Here is an 18,655-nt window from a genome sequence, read left to right as displayed (position 1 = left end):
GAGGCCGCTAAGGTGAAAAGTGCTTAGTGATGTCCATAGAACACTAGCTCTGCAAGATGATAATAAGTATCAGAATGGGAGCTGTGAAAGATTGGGAGGGGGGGTAACATGCTAAATATACATCGGAGATCATTGATTTTAAAAAGCTAATCAGATTGATAGATTTAGACTTTTGTTGTTTGGTTGTTGTTGATTTGTTGTTGTTGTTGTTGTTGTTGTTGTTTTCATTCTTTTTATTGCCACCTCTGAGCCTTTAATTCTTTTCATAGAGCAGGTCATGAAGCCAGGCACCACTTCACCCTGTGCCCCCAGCCACACAGACACAAACACACACACACTGTCACACACACACACACACACACACACACACACACACACAGTCATTTTGGAAAGTGCTAATCCATGTGATAATCAATCTGAAATCCTGTGTGACAATAATCCTGTTCATCAATCCTAGAAACCCTGGTACTATCATCCACCCTTTTTTCTTGTTAGTATGCAGGACAGAGCAATTCATATTAAGAGGTGATTAATTCTGCCCATACCTGTGGTGCTGTAAAATCAGATAACTTTGAAATAAAATAAATAGGGCTCATTAAGACCAACATAATTTGAGTCCAACAAACCAACATGTAAATATGTCAAATCTTGTGAAATCAACATTTTGCTAATGTTATAAAACAACTCCCTCAGGAAGTGGTTTATATTAGACAGTTAAGGCACTGTTGCTTTCTATTAGCATAATAGTTTAGTGTTGTGGAGCCTCATTGATCTCTTTAAAATAGTTGTAGTCAAATGAGTACTTGGTGATTTTGCTTTTGTTCTACAATCTTATATAATTTCCACCAACTTTTGTTATTTTTTTCCAACAGTGTCTCTTATTAATATGGTATAACAGGAACTTTCTACTAATGTTGCCAATCTATTTAATAATTGTAGAAATAAAAATATTGTACTGAAAGAACATATTGTTTTTCCAGTTTCGACAGCCTTACAGTCACTGTAAATCTTTTCAATTGTTTGTTAAAGACATTAAATAAGTTCTCTGGGCTCAGTTCTGAAATTATATTCAGAATCTGACACTGCACCACTTTCTGCTACAAGTGCTGTGCTCACTACTACACCTCGGTCCAGTCTGCACCATCTCTGGGCAGAGTAGTGTAATGCCTCCTAATTGGTCTCTGCTCCAACTCTTACCTCCTGATATCAGTTATAGGAGTCTTTAATAAAAAGGAAATTAAATATAATTCTTTCTCTATTCAAATCCCTCCCTATTTCCAATAACATTTAAAATATAAACTCCTTACTATGGCTTCTGAGGCCCTAAAAGATACCTGGGCCTGGCATCTCTAGGTCATTTCCTAATGCTGCCTTTTACTAACAGTGAATGCTGCTGCCAATCCTAACATCTTTTGTTCCTTCTTCATAATAACCTTTCTCCTCTTCCAGAGCCCTGATAGAAAGAGATTTCATAGGAGCTTCATTTTCTGTTTCCTAATCTTGATTTATTTTTATTCATAATACTTAAGTATTACCTGAGATTATGTGACTTATTTTTCTCACTGTTTTCAGAGGACAGAGACTTTGCCTGTAGCCTAGAATCAACAGTACCTGGCGCCATGGCCTGTGTGGCTGTATGGTTAGAGTGTTGACCCTTTGGAGCAACACCTGCTTAGGAATCTTGAATTCTTACAAATATCTATATTTGTATAAAATATATTTTGATATTGAATTCTTACAAAATATCTCTACCTTCAGGTTGAAGAGACTTGGTGTCCAATCAAATTTGCATAATTCTAATTTTATTTTCAAAAAGTTTAACTGCATTTAGTAGCAGAAATGCATTTAATTCTTATGAAAGTTACTTTAGTGTCGGTATTAATTCACTAACAGGTGAGGTCTCATGTTATTAATGTTTTTGTTTACTTATTAAATGGATGGGTCATAAGAAAATTATACTTGGCTCAGCCTTGGGAAAATTTGGGGGGGAAAAAAGAAAGATTAGTCCATGTAAAGAGAGAGAAAAAGGATAAAAAAATGGATTTAATTGTCTTTGTCTCTCTTCTAGGCCTAGGAAAAGATAAGGATTACCTGGATGAATCAGAACATGCTAATTATGACCGATCTCGGCTAATTAAAGATTTTGTTCCCAAAGATGATTCTGAATCCAAGAAAAGATTGTCTAAGGTAAGGTAAGGTAAATTAAACTATTAATAAAGGCATTTAAAGATTGTAACATCTAAAAACTTTCAATTTTTTTCAATAGTAATCTATACTCTGCTGGAAAGTGTAAGAAAGCACAAAGTCTAATGCACATATCTAAGGACTCAAAATTGAAAAATAATGTGTAGACATATTTTATTATCCAAAACAATTTTATCAAATAATCTGAAATACAAAATTATTCAGTAATATCTTCTTCAGGGGGTTAGTCCATCTTTTTTTTTCATGTTTTTTGAAAGGCAGTATGGTTTTAATGAATATATGAGTTCTGGTATCAAATGGACCAAGATTTGAATTCCACTTCCACTACTTACTGTGTTAACTTGAGCAGGTTAAACTCAAATAGCCTTTTTTCTCTGTCTGTAAAATCAGAATCATGTCTGCTTTGATGACTATGTAAAATAATCAAATCAAGTATCTGGAGCATAGTAAAAGCTGTCTATATTGTTGGTTTGTATAAACTCACTGAAGCTTAGATCATTAACAAATGGGTAACTGGGTAGAGTTCAGTTTTAAAAACCCCGGCTCCAGCAGTTGCACCATCCCTCAAAATCAGACTCTTCAAAGCATCCGAGTGTGGTAAAGCAACACCCTTTGATGGGTTCCAAGACAAATCCCGACTCAGTCCAAGTTTATTTTGTTGTTGTTGTTTTTTACTGATTAAAATATGAATGCTTTTGTAAAAGAAATTTTCAGTTTAACACAAGGAATCATAGCTTTCATTGTCACTGCATGGCTAATAATCATGTTTATGAATACATCTTTCTCTGTGATGTTTGCTTTGGTTTGGTTTGGATTAATTTTGCAAATCCCTTTTCAGTCACCACCAAAATATTAGTGAAGAAATATGGCACAATTTAAATATTATTATTACAAAAGAAACCAAAATTTAATAAATATATGCTTGCACCAAATTCCTTCAATCCTATTTGGTTTTGTTTAAAGGAGTCATTATTTTGTGCCAGTAATTCTTAGATTATTCACAAGCTAGTTGTTGCTCTCCTTGTGTTTCCTTCATCTGTCTCTGTATCTGATTAAACAAAATGGGTAAAGCATTGTTCCAAGTGGTTTGACAGGAGGAATTATAAGAAAAATTGAGTAAAAACACATGTTGTTTCTTAAGATACCTATATCCTCAACAGAAAGACAAGTACAGTATACTTCAAAGAAATTAGAAAATGAACTAAGATTAAATGAAATCTGTAGATCTGCTTCTCTAGGATTTACAGCCATCAATGATCCCCTCCATTTCTTTTCTTCTCAACAGTAGTCATTTCCCAAATCTCACTGACGAAACTTGAACTTCAGAATATAAAATTAAGAAGAAATAGTTAAACCTGCATGCATAATTTGGTTTTGACATTAAAATAGGAGATGGTGTATGATGATGGTAGCTGGATACAGTTGTTCAATTCAAGAAATTGTAGTCTAATGTCTTTCTGAAACTATCAATTGCATAATCTGCTATTGTACTTCTAGAACTATATCTGACTAGTTTCTGTGCATTGTGACATTACATCTGTTTGAGAATTTGGTTTGTCAACTATTGTGTAAACATTTCCTGAATGATTTTGTGTTAACATGGTGAAGCCAGCGATCAGAGGGGGCTAGGGGTCCCCTGCCCAGGCCTAAGGCCTAGGCCAGAGGCAAAATTCTAAGATTACTTTTAATTGAATTATCTTTGCATAGTTAGCAACAGTCACACACACCCAATAAAAATCATAAACTAATTTTTATAGGCAAGTTTATTTCCTTTGAACATTTTGACAAACATATTCTGTCACACCTGTGTGGATAAGAAATCCAGGAAACTGTCTCCAGTTTACATTACATTACATTAAATTTGTAATGTAAGAAAAGGAATAATTTTATAAATTCATAGACTGGAGTACCTGGGCTGTCTGCAAGCAAAGTTTTTAAGTAGAGAGGGATTGTCTTTAACATAGTTTAGGTAAATATTGCCTTTCTCTGTGATATTAACATAGAGAGCACTGTGAATAGCACTTGAAGGTAAGGTCCTATAGCCAACTGGATGATTATCAGAAGCAAAATCCTCCTCTCTGTCGAAGAGCCATGCTCTATACCAACTGAGGCCTCTGGATGTGGACAGTGTACAAGGGATGTCTACAAATAATCTGGGTTAGAAAAAAATGAACTTCTGAAGCAGAATCCATGATTTCTGTTGTAGCCATTAATGAAGAGTTTGCTGCTGCAACTCTCTCTTGGAATGTCAAAAATAACTACAGATGTTGCCAATAATGAGTCTGGGAATATGAATCTATATTCCAAATGACAGTGATGTAACCTCTTACAGAATGTTGGATATCAAATTAGACAGAAAAAAGGTTATGGACTAGGAAAATATTGGCATGAATATTTCAGCAGCTCATTAAATTTCAATCACAAGGCCATTCAATTTGACTGTATCAAATTGGCTGGCTTTGGCAGATGATGTTCAGCTTTAATTCAATTGGTAACAGGAAAATCTCTCTGTTAAGACTGGAGACAGTGATCATTGGGTGGAGAAGGTGAAAATGAGATGGCCACTGGGATCTTTTATAATGTGCCTTTCATATGGGCTATTCTAAATGGCTTTTGTAAATCAGCAATAAAATTAATCATGGAAAGCTTGATAGATTTGACTATTTAGATACTAATCAGTATCAAAATTACAATAACATTTAGAAGTAAGATATAAACTTAACATGTGGAAATAAGCTGACATACTTGAATACAGATGTATATAATGATGGTTAATATTCTTAATCTGCAAAGATATCATAATAATATAATTAATAATTGTAAGAGTAAAAAAGTACTGAAAAACAATATAATTTTAACATGTAAAATGATTAGCAATACTAATAATTGAAGAAATGCAAATGTAATATTCTTTTAAACCAAATTAGAAAACATTTTAAAACAAAATAAAACCCAAAATTGATACTATAAACTTTCAGTGTTAGTTCTTGCTGGTAGATGCATATATTGATCCAAATCTTCTGGAAAACATTTTGACAGTAAGCATTAAAATCCTTAAAAGAATCTTGCTCTTTGACCCACAGTAGGAATTTAACCAGGAAATATAATTTAATGTTAGCCCAAATAATTATGTTTAAGGATGTTCTCACACTGTAATTTGTGAGGAATGGGAGGGAATAAAGCACTTAAATATTCAAGAATAAAAGATGAAATTAAAAATAGAAATGCCCTCAAATCGGGCAATTGAAAAAGACATGCCCTCCCAACCCCAGTATGGTTACATGAGAAGGTGGTTACAAAAAACAATATGTGAACAATACCAATCTATATATATAAAAGCCTAAGTGACCATCCGACCATTTGACCGTCTGATTGGTAGCTCTGATGTGCAATGACCACCAGGGGGCAGAAACTCAACACAGGAGCTGCTGAGCTGCGGTGACTTGGCAGCTGCAGTTCTCGGGTGATGCACCTGGAACCAGAGAGGAGGGAGCCCGATTCTGGGGTGCGTCACCCAAGAACCACCCTCTTGCAATCCAGGACCCTCAGGGGATGTTGGAGAGCCGGTTTCAGCCCATCCCTGTAGGCCAGGCTGAGGGACTCTACCAGTGCACAAATCCATGCACCAGACCTCTAGTTATATAACAATGTCTAGCTCATTTTTGTTGAGAAAATGCTTAGACTTATTTTTTTTAATATAAATGTATTGATTTTAGTAAGGAAGGGAGAGGGAGAGAGAGAGAGATACATCAATGTTGAGAGAGAATCATTGATTCTCTCCTGCACAACCCCTACTAGGGATCAAGCCCACAACCTGGGCTTGTGCCCTTGACCGGAATTGAACTTGGGATCCTTCAGGCTGATGCTCTATCCACTGAGCCAAACCAGGTAGGGTGAAAATACTTAGAATTCTATACAACAAATTTTTATAGTGTTTATCACTGGATGGCAAAATTCAAATGACATAAGTTTATTTCATGTATGCTTAATTTTAGGCCACATGTATTATCATATTATCATTTATATTTTTATATTTTACATGGCTAGTAAATGACTGAGTTATGATTTAAACTAAGATGATTCTGTTTCCCAAAAGTGTCTTTCTACTTTGCTACACTGGCAAGACAAGAGCAATTCAGGACTTTACCCCCTTTGTCTAGTAACCATCGTAGGTAGAATTTCAGTTAGTCCCCCTAATATATATTGATCACCTACACACCAGAGGATATGGTAAGCACTCTCTATGCCATATCTCATGTAATTGTCATAACTCAATGAGAGTAGATAGTAGAGGTCTCATTTTACCAATGAAGGAAATAAGTTTAAAGAAGCAAATTTCAAGGCCAGTTTCTGAGCTAGGTAGGAACAGAGCTGGCTTGTATCATGTCTCTCTGACTCCAGAACCCTTTGCTTCTCTGCCTCCAGTTCGATAGTTAACTGTAAGAACTAACCACTCCCATGTATTAAGCATACCTTCCTAATACCCTACAACATTGCTCCGAAGTAGGCAGCTCTTCATTCTAATAATTATGTGGCTAACTCACAATATTCTGGGAATGGGTTGACCTGTTTGTAATTCACCTTTGTATCAATAAACAAATAAAAGTAGACCAGGAATCTGTTATACTTTAATACTAAACCTCGGCAAAAATAGTGAAAAGGGAAAAGGTGTATATTCCTTGGGATTACATAATAATCACCGCACTAAATATTTTCAACTGCATGTGCTGCATAGTGTGGGAACTCTTCTTGTCAATCAGAAGAAAAATTAAAAAAACAGTCCACCCACTTCTTCCACAAAAGCCCTCACAGCTGCCAACAGTTATGTCTAGAGCAGAACACTAGGATATCAAGGTATGGAGACATTTGAATTATTAGAGTAGATTTAGGTGAGGGATGAATATGCTGGGGCAGTTCTTTCATTCCCTCCAAAACTATAAAGGAAAAATGTACCTGTCTGCTTAGGGAAGTCTTATTTCATAACAAATACAGGAAACAAACAAGATGCCATACATGTTTTTTCTCTCCTGAAACTAATATCTTGGTAATTAGACACACAGCAGGCTGCCCCAAACACCAGTTTGTGGGTTTTCCCCATGAGTGCTTCAGAGCTCATTTTGGGAAATCTATCTCCTAAGCCTCCCTGGAGGACTCATACTCTAAAATGAGAGCTGCAATAACTTTTCTGCAGAAATTTTACATATGTTTATGGCATGTGAAAGTAAATTCAATATATTAGTGTGTGAGCATACCAATTAAATTGTACAGATAATTGTTCCAGTTGATATGTATACATTCGATCAGTGATAGGTTCACATTAAACTAATTCTCTAACTGCTTAGACATGAAACCAGCTAGAGAAGTCATATCAAAACTAATGTCATTTGAAGACATTAAAAGTCAAAGCTACTTCATTAACCTGCCACCTCCAGGTTATAGAGGTAACATGGTAACCAGACTCTTCAGGTTATGCACATATCAAAAGGATCACAGGATTGAGAGTTGGAGCATCTTCTCTATATATAATCTATATATATAAAAGGCTAATATGCTAAGTGTCAATGATCTGACTGGTTGCTATGGCATGCAATGACCATCAGGGGGCAGATATTCAACAAAGGAGCTGCCATGATGCGCATAGAGAAATGGCACTGCAGACCTGTCATCCACAAAGCAACACTCAGCTTCCCCGAAGTGGGCCACAGGCCCTGCCACCACCCTGGAGCTACAGCCCACCAAATTGCAGCCAACGCTGCCGAGACCCCCATGGCACAAAATATGGCCCACAGCCCAGCCCAGCCACGAAATGGTGGCTGTGGGCGCCGGATAATGATTTCATGTAGAAAAGCCCGGCTTCCTCTCTCTAGCAACGACTAGCCTACTTGCAGTTTCTTCAGCCCAGGAACACGACTTTCTTCATAGCCAGGTGCAAACATTTTGAAGCATCCATCTTATATAAAAACTGCTGTTTGAAATTTTAAACCTGCTATTTTGGCTTCTGTAAACACTTGCTTGCTTAAATAATAAGGAAAATAAGACTACTCCCATTCCAGAGAAGCCATAAACTATGCCCCAGACAGAGTTGTCAGTGTTGGCACCAGGACAGACCTTGAGATATGGTCTCATGGCCCCTTCCAGGCACACAGGCCTTCTTTCTCAGAAGGTCCAGAAGTCTCATTCCAAATTTGGAAGACAAAGAACTAGAAAAAGTATAAATAGGGAAAGCTTCCTCCATGTTGAGGGGCTCAGAATTTGAAAGACACATTTTTTTCCCTGGGCCTGCACATAATTATGACAAAATGTAACTCCCCTTTCTCTAAGCATTGCTTGGTTTTTCTCCAGTCTTCTGTAACAATTTCACACTTTAACCAAATGTCTGTGAAGCATTTTCCCATGCCTCATCGCATTTGATCCTCACAGAAGTCCTGGAGTAGGTAGATGGGACTCGGTAGAATCCTATTTTCTTTTCATTAGCCAGAAAAACAGAGATTTAGGAAGCTTAGAAACTGACCTGACTGAAAAGAATGTGGACCTTGAAAATGACTTCAGGTTTTCTCACTGTGCAGAATATAGTCAAACACTGCTGCAGTTAAATATTTTATCCTTTGTTCTCCCTACGTGATCTACAATAATCTGCTTCCTGTTGACATTTACTTCTGTGTTGCTGACAATTACCTAAAAATGAAGTTGGGGTGCCTCACTGGGCTGGAAAAAGTTTAGCTAAATCAGAAAGCAGGTCTAATTAAGCAAGTTTATTCTCTATATATAAAAGGCTAAGTTGACTTGTGCATGCATGATACATACAAAGCTCTCCCTGGTGCCAGTCACACACATGTGTTTTGATCTGTCATTGTTGATCGTGAATTTGGTTGACACTTCTATTATAGAGAAAGGGCGAATGGTGATATTAAAATATTTCTTCTGCCCTAGCTGGTTTGGCTCAGTGGATAGAGTGTCTACCTACAGAGTAAAGGGTCCCAGGTTCGATTCTGGTCAAGGGCATGTACCTTGGTTGTGGGCACATCCCCAGTAGGCAGTGTACAGGAGGCAGCTGATGGATGTTTCTCTCTCATCCATGTTTCTAACTCTCTATCCCTCTCCCTTCGTCTCTGTAAAAGAATCAATAAAATATATTTTTTTAAAAAGAAATTCAATATCAAATGACTGAATTAAAAAAAATTCTTCTAATTAATTTCCTTTCAATGTGCATGAATTCATGCACTGGGCAGGCCTCTAGTTAATAATAATGATACTATTAAGTTACAACTATTAGTTACAACAGGTAACATTAATTAAGGATCTTTAAGGGATTTTATTGATGACCTATATTATGTTAGTCACACAGCAACTCAAAAACGGTATGGTCAATTTTTACCCCCATTTTGTAGGTGAGGAAATGGAGGCTTAACATGGCAAAGTGACCTCCCTGGTATCATATAGTTAGGTAAGCAGTGCCAGGAATTATATAGAAGCCACTTCAGTGTTAAGCACTGTGCCATGCTGTGCACTGTGCGATGCTGTATATAATGGAGGGATGCACAAGGGCTATAGAAGCGACAGGACAAGTATATCAGGAAGTTAGAGAACATGTGTACATTACTGGGGAATGATCATGTACATTAGAAACTATGCATATTGTGCTTTCCTTGATGTTTTATGCTCAAGAGAATATATAATAAAATTGAGACTCCTGCATTCAGATCACTATCAACTATAAAATACCCCTTCCCTGCTGTTTATAGCCCTTCCCCTGTCCATGCCCTTTTCCTCCCCTCACTTTGCCAGGCAGACTTCTTAGTCTCACCAAATGAGTCCATCAGAATATGAATATTTTGCCCAGCCAGTGTGGTTCAGTGTTGAGCATCAATCTATGAACTAGGAGTTCATGGTTTGATTTCCTGTCAGGGCGTATGCCTTGATTGCAGGCTCAATCCATAGTAGGAGGTGTGTAGGAGGCAGCTGATCAATGATTCTCTCTCTCCCTTCCTCTCTGAAGTCAATAAAAATATATTTTAAAGAATGAATATTTTGAGCAGCTATCACTAACCTCAGAGGAAAATAATGTCAACAAAAATAAAGTACTCTTGCCTGGCCGGTGTGGCTCAGTTGGTTGAGCGTTGTCCCTTGCACCAAGAGGTCACTGGTGCGCTTCCTGGTCAGGACACATGCCAGGTTGTGGGCTCAATCCCCAGTAGGGGACATGCAGGAGGCAGCTGATTGATGTTTCTTTCTCACTGATGTTTCTATCTCTCTCTCCCTCTCCCTTCCTCTCTCTCATCAAAAATATATTTAAAAAAATAAAAATTAAGCACTTATTCATTAAATAATTTCTGATGCTTGTGGAATTAAAAAAAATTGTTGCTGTTGAGGTCTTTGCAAGATACCAATCAAGATTCCAGATGAGGGTCCCTGTGATGGAAACCTATATGGTTTTATTAATCCCTTGATGCTACAGGCAATTTAAAAACAGGGATTACAGTAATGGATCATTCATTGAAAAGTTTTGGAGTGTTGTGTGGAGTTACATTTTTCTATTTTGTGAGCTTACTGGAAAATCAGTATTTAAGTCTGGTGATCAACTCAAGGCCATATCCATTAAGTGTCTTGTCAGTGCTAATTCCAGGTTGTCCGGTGGAGGCTTTCTTGACAGAAATAAGTGTAATTCTCCATTGCATCTCATCAAGTGCATGTTAAGCATGAGGGGGAAGAAGGAGGGGGGGGGAGTTCAATTTCATTTATTTGTTTATTCATTTTTACATAACAATTACCCACTCACTTTCAGATTACAGTCACCTCATTATATTCAGGCCAGAGCCAATATAATGCAATGCCAAGTTTAACAGATGCAGGATTTTTCAGAAATTACAAAGGCTTGTATTGTACTTTTCTCTAACAAACAAGGAAATGAGATTATTTCCATGAAAAGCTGAAAAATACCTAAGAATTCCTACTGAACCCCACTTAGCTATCATAAAGCATTACCTGGCTCACCAATTAAAAAAAAAAAAGTCTTGTTTGTCAGGCCGCTATTATTCAGACTGAAGCATTCCTCCTGCCTTCTATATTAATCTGCACAGCTCATTCAAATAACATAAGAAAGTGCAATAAATTATTAAAAACTGACAATAAAATTATCAAAATGTCACTGACAATTGTATGGCTAAATGTCACCTAGGTGAATCATACATAGACACTAATAACCAATGACACGTGAAGGCAGCCCCTCTATGACACCCCATTACCAACCCTCTTAAAACAAGGTAATAAAAAACAATACAGATATTCTCCTAAAGAGATGAGTTGTCTTTAAAAAATTCATTATTCAGACTCAGGAGTTTAAAGAGTTGTCTAAAAACCCTCCAGTCACAAGCTTTGTGCATCATTCAATATGTAACACTCCAGCTGAGGGAAAAGGCGGGCGTGGAAGAGAGAACTTTCTGTTGTCATGCTGAACAGTGCTTTAGAGAAGACTGTCACTTGAGACTGTTGTCAGCAATGAAGGATTCCCAATGCGGCTGAACCCAGAATTCTGACTCTGGTATGTTTCAAGTACATCAATCTGGGAATTTTACATTACTTTTCTGTTTTCTTAAAAGTACGTAGAGAAGCCATTTAAGAATAATTGATATTGATTTCAGAATTGGTGATGAGTGTATGTTATTTCAAATATTAGAAATTTGTCTTTAAAAATAAGAAATATATGATCTGTATTTTAAGCATCAGTTTGTCTTGCATGTAAAACAAATGCTGCCTCTCCAGTTTTGACTGTTTTTAAATTCCTTTGAATATTAGTTTCATTGAAATAGTTATTCACAAATTCTACTCTAAAATTAGTTCTTGATTCAAATATATATGTAATGGAATTGCTTGTGAAAGTACTTATTTTTGAAATGTTCTTAAGAAATTATTTTATGTAAGATATTTTAGTAAAAAATTTCAGTCAATGTATGAAACCTGAGAAAAAAATCTGAACATAAAGTATATCTCATATCATTAAATGTTAAAATAAAGAAGTAATACAACTATGAAATTAACTGACTTAAGCCAGAGACAAAAGGTTTTCAACATGCCATCTTTATTTTCTCATGGTTTTGAAGGTGATAAGAAAATTAACTTTGTCCTATTCTGAAAACTTTATTTTTATTTCTTTGTTTAAAAATGTCAACTGCTTCCCTTTGGGAATGAGAGGTTTAATTTCGAATCATGTATTCAAAGTTAGATATGGATAATCACTGGTATGGAAATGTGTCCTTTTCTTTTAAAAATAAGTATTTAAAATATTTCTTATATATTACTTAAAACAGAAAAATCAGTGAGCAGGAAGATATACTCATATTTATTCTCTATAAGTTACTTCCACTAAGAGGATTTCTAAAGCTCATATATTTTTTAAAAATGTTTATTTCAGTGAGAACCCAACAGGAAACCAGTGTATGCCCCACCATAGATGGTTCTATTTAGAAAGGCTTGGCTTTAGTTTTCATTAGACAAACCAGAAAACCTTTGCATTGAAGTAAATAAAAATGATAGTAGAGAGAACAATATAAGTTTAAAATATAGTACTTAGTACAATGCTTGTTACATTACAGAAATTCAATCAATATATTTTCTCTATTTTTAGTTCCCATTTAATGTTTTAAGAGAATTTTTATTCTTTCCATGCATATATGTTTTATTAGATGGTATCCATAGTCACACTTGATCCAGTTATGTAGGTCAGGTAATTCGGGTGTTTTGGATCCAGTCTGAAGTCTTCAATGAATTTTCTATCTTCTTTGCAATCCCATTGATAGTTTTGCCCAGTGAACTATCTCTTTTCATGCGATATTCCAAATGTGCAAAATGAATGATTCCCCTTAAATAAAACAACTAAAATCAGTTTGAGAAAAATTCACATCAAAGGCAAAGTGTCTGATAAGTCATCCAGATCCATTCAGTGTTTGAATCTTCTTGAGAGAAAAATACCATTTTTTGTAGTTCTACCTGATTTTAGCTGAATTAATACCCAGCCATCAGTATGAAAGTAACTTTACATTTGAGGACTCTCTTCAGAGAAAATATGTGCTATAAAATTATACTGAATGTTTATAAGAAAAATGTATGTTTTAGAATGTTAAAAGCAAACTTAAAACCAGAACTATCACAAATTATGAGATTAAAATATTTTAAAACTTATTTTGAACCAATTTTTGTCATGGTAGATTAATTTCAGTGATATTTAAGTTTCAAATCTCACATTCTAAGAAATTTATGCTATGGCAACTTTTAAAGTATGTATGGTTTGGTTTCAAACAGATACTTTACAACAGTGGTTGTCAACTGTGAATGTCAGAATCATCGGTAGGGCTTATTTCACTTAGCAAAATACTCTCCAGGTCCATCTCTAACAAATTCTCAGATGATGTTGATGCTTCATGCTGCTGGTGCTGGTGCCACATTTGAGAATCACTGCCTTAAAATCCCCCTGAATGTCTCCATTGTACTCTGCATTTTGAGAGACTCCCATGTGACAAAATCTATACTCGGTCTCGATATGTATTGATGAATGAAACAGGCCAAGTCCCTACTCTTGCACTGCTCATAGTCCAGTGGAGGAGGCATAAAATAAATAAGTAAACCAACACATAAATCTTTTATTTGCCAGTTGTCAATAAATTTGTCATGAAGTAGTGGAAGAGGAGGCTAGTCAGGGTGATCAAGGAAGCGGCCTCTGAAAAATGAGAAGTCAGCCGAGGGAAGAGTGGGAGAAAGAGGCATTCCAGGCGTGGCGTGTGTCCTGTGAGAGCCCTGGGGTGGAAAGAGCTTGGTGTATTTGAGAAACTGATGTGTGGCCTGTGTGGCAGGAACACAGAGACCCACCACCAGGATGGCTGAAATGAGAGGAGAGAGAGAGGTAAGCAAGCACAATGTTGCAGGGGGACTATGATGGGGAGTTTGCATTTCATTCTAAGTTTAAAGGATTTTGAATAGGTTTTTGTTTTTGTAAGATCACTCTGTACATGAGAGTGCAGGACCAGTGGTAGAAGATGGATGGCTTTACAGCAGTTCAGCTGAAAAAAATGATGGTGGTTTAGCCAGGAATAGTGCAGTTGAGTTGGATACATCAGTTTCCAACATCAAAATGTGGTAGCAGTTATTTAAAAGTAACAGTGGGGTTGATTAAAATGATATGGGAACATGGCATGTCAAGGAAGTGGAAAAATAAAGAAAATAGCAGTTATAATTGTGTGTGTGTGTGCGTGAGAGACAGAGAGAAGGAGAGAGAGAGCAATTATAGTGGTAGTTTTATAGGTTATTTTTATTCCCTTTTATATGCAACTAGAGGCCCAGTGCACAAAAATTCGTGCACTGGGTGGGGGGGTGGTTCCTCAGCCTGGCCTGCCCCCTCTCACAGTCCGGGAGCCCTCAGGCGATGTCTTACTGACTGGAGGTGACCGGGCGATTATGGGAAGGTGCCGCCTCCATCACCCTGCTACTGCTGCCACTGCCAGCCACCACGACTGCCAGCCCCGGCCCCTGCCCACTGGTGGGTGGGGGCAATCTGGGGCCAGGCCAGCTGGGGGAGGGGCTATGGGAGGTTGAGGCCCAGCAGATCGCACCCTGTCCAGCCTCTGCGGAGGTGTGGCGCCAGGACCAGGCCCACACTGCTGCCTCTGTGGCTGCCTTTGCGGAAGGGGCAGCACTGGGACTGGGACTGTGTAGCCCCCTCTCCCGCTGCCTCTGTGGAAGGGGCCATGGCACTGGACTGGCCTGCCCACGGCCTCTCCCACACCACCACCGCCTCTCCAGTGCAGTCTCTGCAAAAGAGGCGGTGGTGGCAGCGGCGGTGGCGCTGCCTCCTCTCCCACGCTGCCCTGCCTCTCCTGCGCACCTCGGCCCTCGCAGCCACTGTGGCTTTGTCCGGATGGACATCCAGAAGAAGCCTGGTCTAATTAGCATATTTCCCTTTTATTATTATAGATAAGAAAAATGTAGATTATTATAAAATTCCTAAATTGAAATATTTCATTGAAAAGAAAAAACTGTGACTTTGAGAAGACAACCACAATTTGAATGTCATTCACTTGTGTGTGAATTTGCGTGTGTGTGTGTGTGTGTGTGTGTGTGTGTGTGTGTGTATGTATGTGTGCTTGCATATGCATTTCAGGCCCTATGCAAAGTATAGTAGATGCAAAATGAATAAAATCTTGTTCCTGTCCTCAAAAAAGTTTGCAGTTTATTGATGAGCATAAGCAATAGGGACATAAGAGCAATGGGTCTCAAATGTTAAAAATTATCTTTAAGTTATCTGACAGCCTTCCAGGTACCAATTACTCCTATCACAACCAAACCTAATAGATCTTGAATACACTCTCCCTTTTCCATGGCCCCTGCCTTTGCTTGTAGTGTTCCTCTACTTAGGAATGATCACAACCCCCTCCTTCTATTCATTTTTCAGAAATCACATATCACTTTTTTAAAGACTATTTTTCAAGCAATTTTAGGATTACAATAAAATTAAGAAGGAGGTGCCAAGACTTTCCATATACCTCCTACCTTCACACATGCACACCCTCCCCCATTATGAACATCACTTACCAGAATGGTACTTTTTTTTATGCCAAGGATGAATTTACACCCAAAGTCTATAATTTATTTTTATTTTAGAATTCACTCTTGGTGTTTTACATTCTATGGGTTTGAACAAATGTATAATAACATATACCAATCATAGTATCATACGGAACATTTTACTGTCGTAAAAATCCTTTGTGCTCTGCCTATTTATCTCTTGATCCCTCCACCCCTTTCAGTAGTCACTGATTTTCATATTAGTGTTCTTACTCTCTGTAGTTTTGCCTTTTCCAGAATGTCATACAATTGGAATCGTGACGTATGTAGCCTTCCAGATTGGCTTCTTTCAATTAGTAATATACACTTAAAGTTTCTCCGTGTCTTTACAGGGCCTAATAACTCATTTATTTTTAGTGCTGAATAATATTCCACTGTCTGGAATGTACCACAGTTTATTCGTTCACATGCTAAAGGGCATCTTGGTTGCTTCAGTTTGGCAGTTATGAATAAAGCTGCTGTAAACATCTTGTGCAGGTTTTTGTATTGACATAGCTTTTTTACTCCTTTGGGTAAACACCAAGAATCACAATTGTTGATCATATGGTAAGAAAATGTGTAGTTTTTAAGAAACCTCAAACTGTCTTACAAAATGGCTGTACTTTTATTTTTTTTCCCCACCAGTAATGTGAGAGTCTCTGTTGCTCCACATCCTCACGAGCATTTGGTGATGTTAGTATTCTAGATTTGGGCCATTCTAATAAATATTATTATTTTAATTTATATTTCCCTGATGACATATGGTGGAGCATCTTTTCATATGTTTATTTGTCATATGTCTTCTTTAGTGAAGTGTCTGCTAAGGCCTTTAACCCAATTTTTAATCAGGTTGTTGTTTTGTTTTTTTATATCTGAGTTTTAAGAGTTCTTTCTATATATTGAATAATACTCCTCTAAAGATGTGTATTTTGCAAATATTCCCCCCCCCTCCCCCAGTTTGTGGTTAGTTTCTAATTCTCTTGATATTGAGTAGGATTCACAGAGTAGGATTTTAATGAAGTCCAGCTCAGGAATTATTTCTTTCATGGAGCATGTCTTTAGTATTATATCTTAAAAGATATCACCATATCCACGGTCATCTATGTTTTCTCCTATGTTATTTTATAGGAGTTTTATAGTTTTACATTTTACATTTAGGTTGGTGGTCCATTTTGTATTTTTGTGAAATGTGAAGTCTGTGTCTAGATTTATTTTTTTGCATTTGGATTTCCAGTTCCATCACCATTTGTTGATGAGGACATAACACTTCTGAATGAAGACTTCTTTCTCCGGACAGTCAGTATATCTTTGCTTTCAAAACACCTGCACTCAACCCTCTGAGGGCACAAATCACACCAAATTGTAATTACTTGTCCTCCTATCTTTCTACCTGACTAAATTACTCTCTCTTAAAGGATGATGACCATGGATTATTTTTCTTTGTAATTACATTAGCACACAAAGCCTGACTCATAATAAGAACTCACGGTGAACTTGTTAAATGAGTAAACATGAAAGAGAATATTAGGGAAACATTGCAGTTTTAGGTGGAATAGAGTTATGAGTGTAGCCTTCAAGAGTTAAGGCATTTAAGCTTGTGTTTAAAAAGGAATAATTTTTGAGTAATTTTACTTCTAGGAATTTGTATCCATAAAACCAGAGAGCTGAACATAGATGTATGAACATGATATCCATTGCATTGTTATGAATTACAGCAAAGAATAATTTAGCCAAACAAGTCTAAATATCCTTTAGTAGAAGGTAAATACATGATGACATAATCATAAAAAGAAAAGGTGTTCAGCCTGGCCATGGTGGCTCAGTGGTTGGGCGTCTATGAACCAGTTCAATTCCCAGTCAGGGCACATCCCGGGTTGTGAGCTCGAACCCCAGTGGGGGTGCACAAGACAGCCAATCATTGATTTTCTATCATCATTGATGATTCTGTCTCTCTCTCCCTCTTCCTTCCTCTCTGAAATTAATGAAAATTTTAACAAAAGAAAAAGAAAGGTGTTCAGCTATTTCAAAGTGCAATAAGGACATAGCCCACCTGCACCACTAATCCTCTAGTGGGCCAATGGCACAACAATAAATAAAGTATTGGAATATACAACTTCCAACCCTGGTTCTGGGCTACCCTGACCCAGTGGATCTACTCCACCTGAGATGCTGAAACCATCAAACCTCAGACACCCTTCCCTAAAAAGCAAGTAAAAGTCTAGGGAAGCCCAATATCATGTATCCTTGATCTCCTGTATTTCTTGCACATAAACAAGATAAAAATAACTCCTCACTCTCACTTAGAACAGCCTTTGTTATCTGCCTAACTTAAATGAGATAAGATAAAACTTTATATATTAATGTAGAGATGTATAGTGAACTTTTCCTGTTGTTTTACCCAGGAAAAGTTTCTTTGGGGTTCAAGTGAAACTGACCATCTTCCCCCTACCCGAAGATAGCCAATAGAACTCTCCATCTATAATGACAGATATAGTTTTGGACAAGGTGTCTAAGCTGAATTCCACTCATGGATCTTCTTCTGAACAATGGGGAAAGATATTCCTTCCCCAGATACAAGGAAAACGTTATTTTTAGAAGGAAGCAATGATGCAAACAAAAACAAACAAAAACAGAATTAAGAGGTAGAGATTTAATACTTGAGATAATGAGAGTTCTGACAGCTATATTTGAATGATTTCTAAAACCTGCTGTTCTGGAAGCTATCTAGCTCTATTTCTGGACTTTTTAGAGGTAGAAAGCTGAATAATATTTCCTGTATGAACAGAAGAAGCCTTTGAGGGTTGGGGGAAGTTATAATTGACTTGCATTAGATTTCTATCATTTTGAGCTGAAGGAGTCC

Source organism: Myotis lucifugus, unplaced genomic scaffold, assembly GCF_000147115.1.
Source record: "Myotis lucifugus unplaced genomic scaffold, Myoluc2.0 scaffold_143, whole genome shotgun sequence".
Lineage (NCBI taxonomy): Eukaryota > Metazoa > Chordata > Mammalia > Chiroptera > Vespertilionidae > Myotis > Myotis lucifugus.
This window is presented reverse-complemented; position numbering follows the sequence as displayed.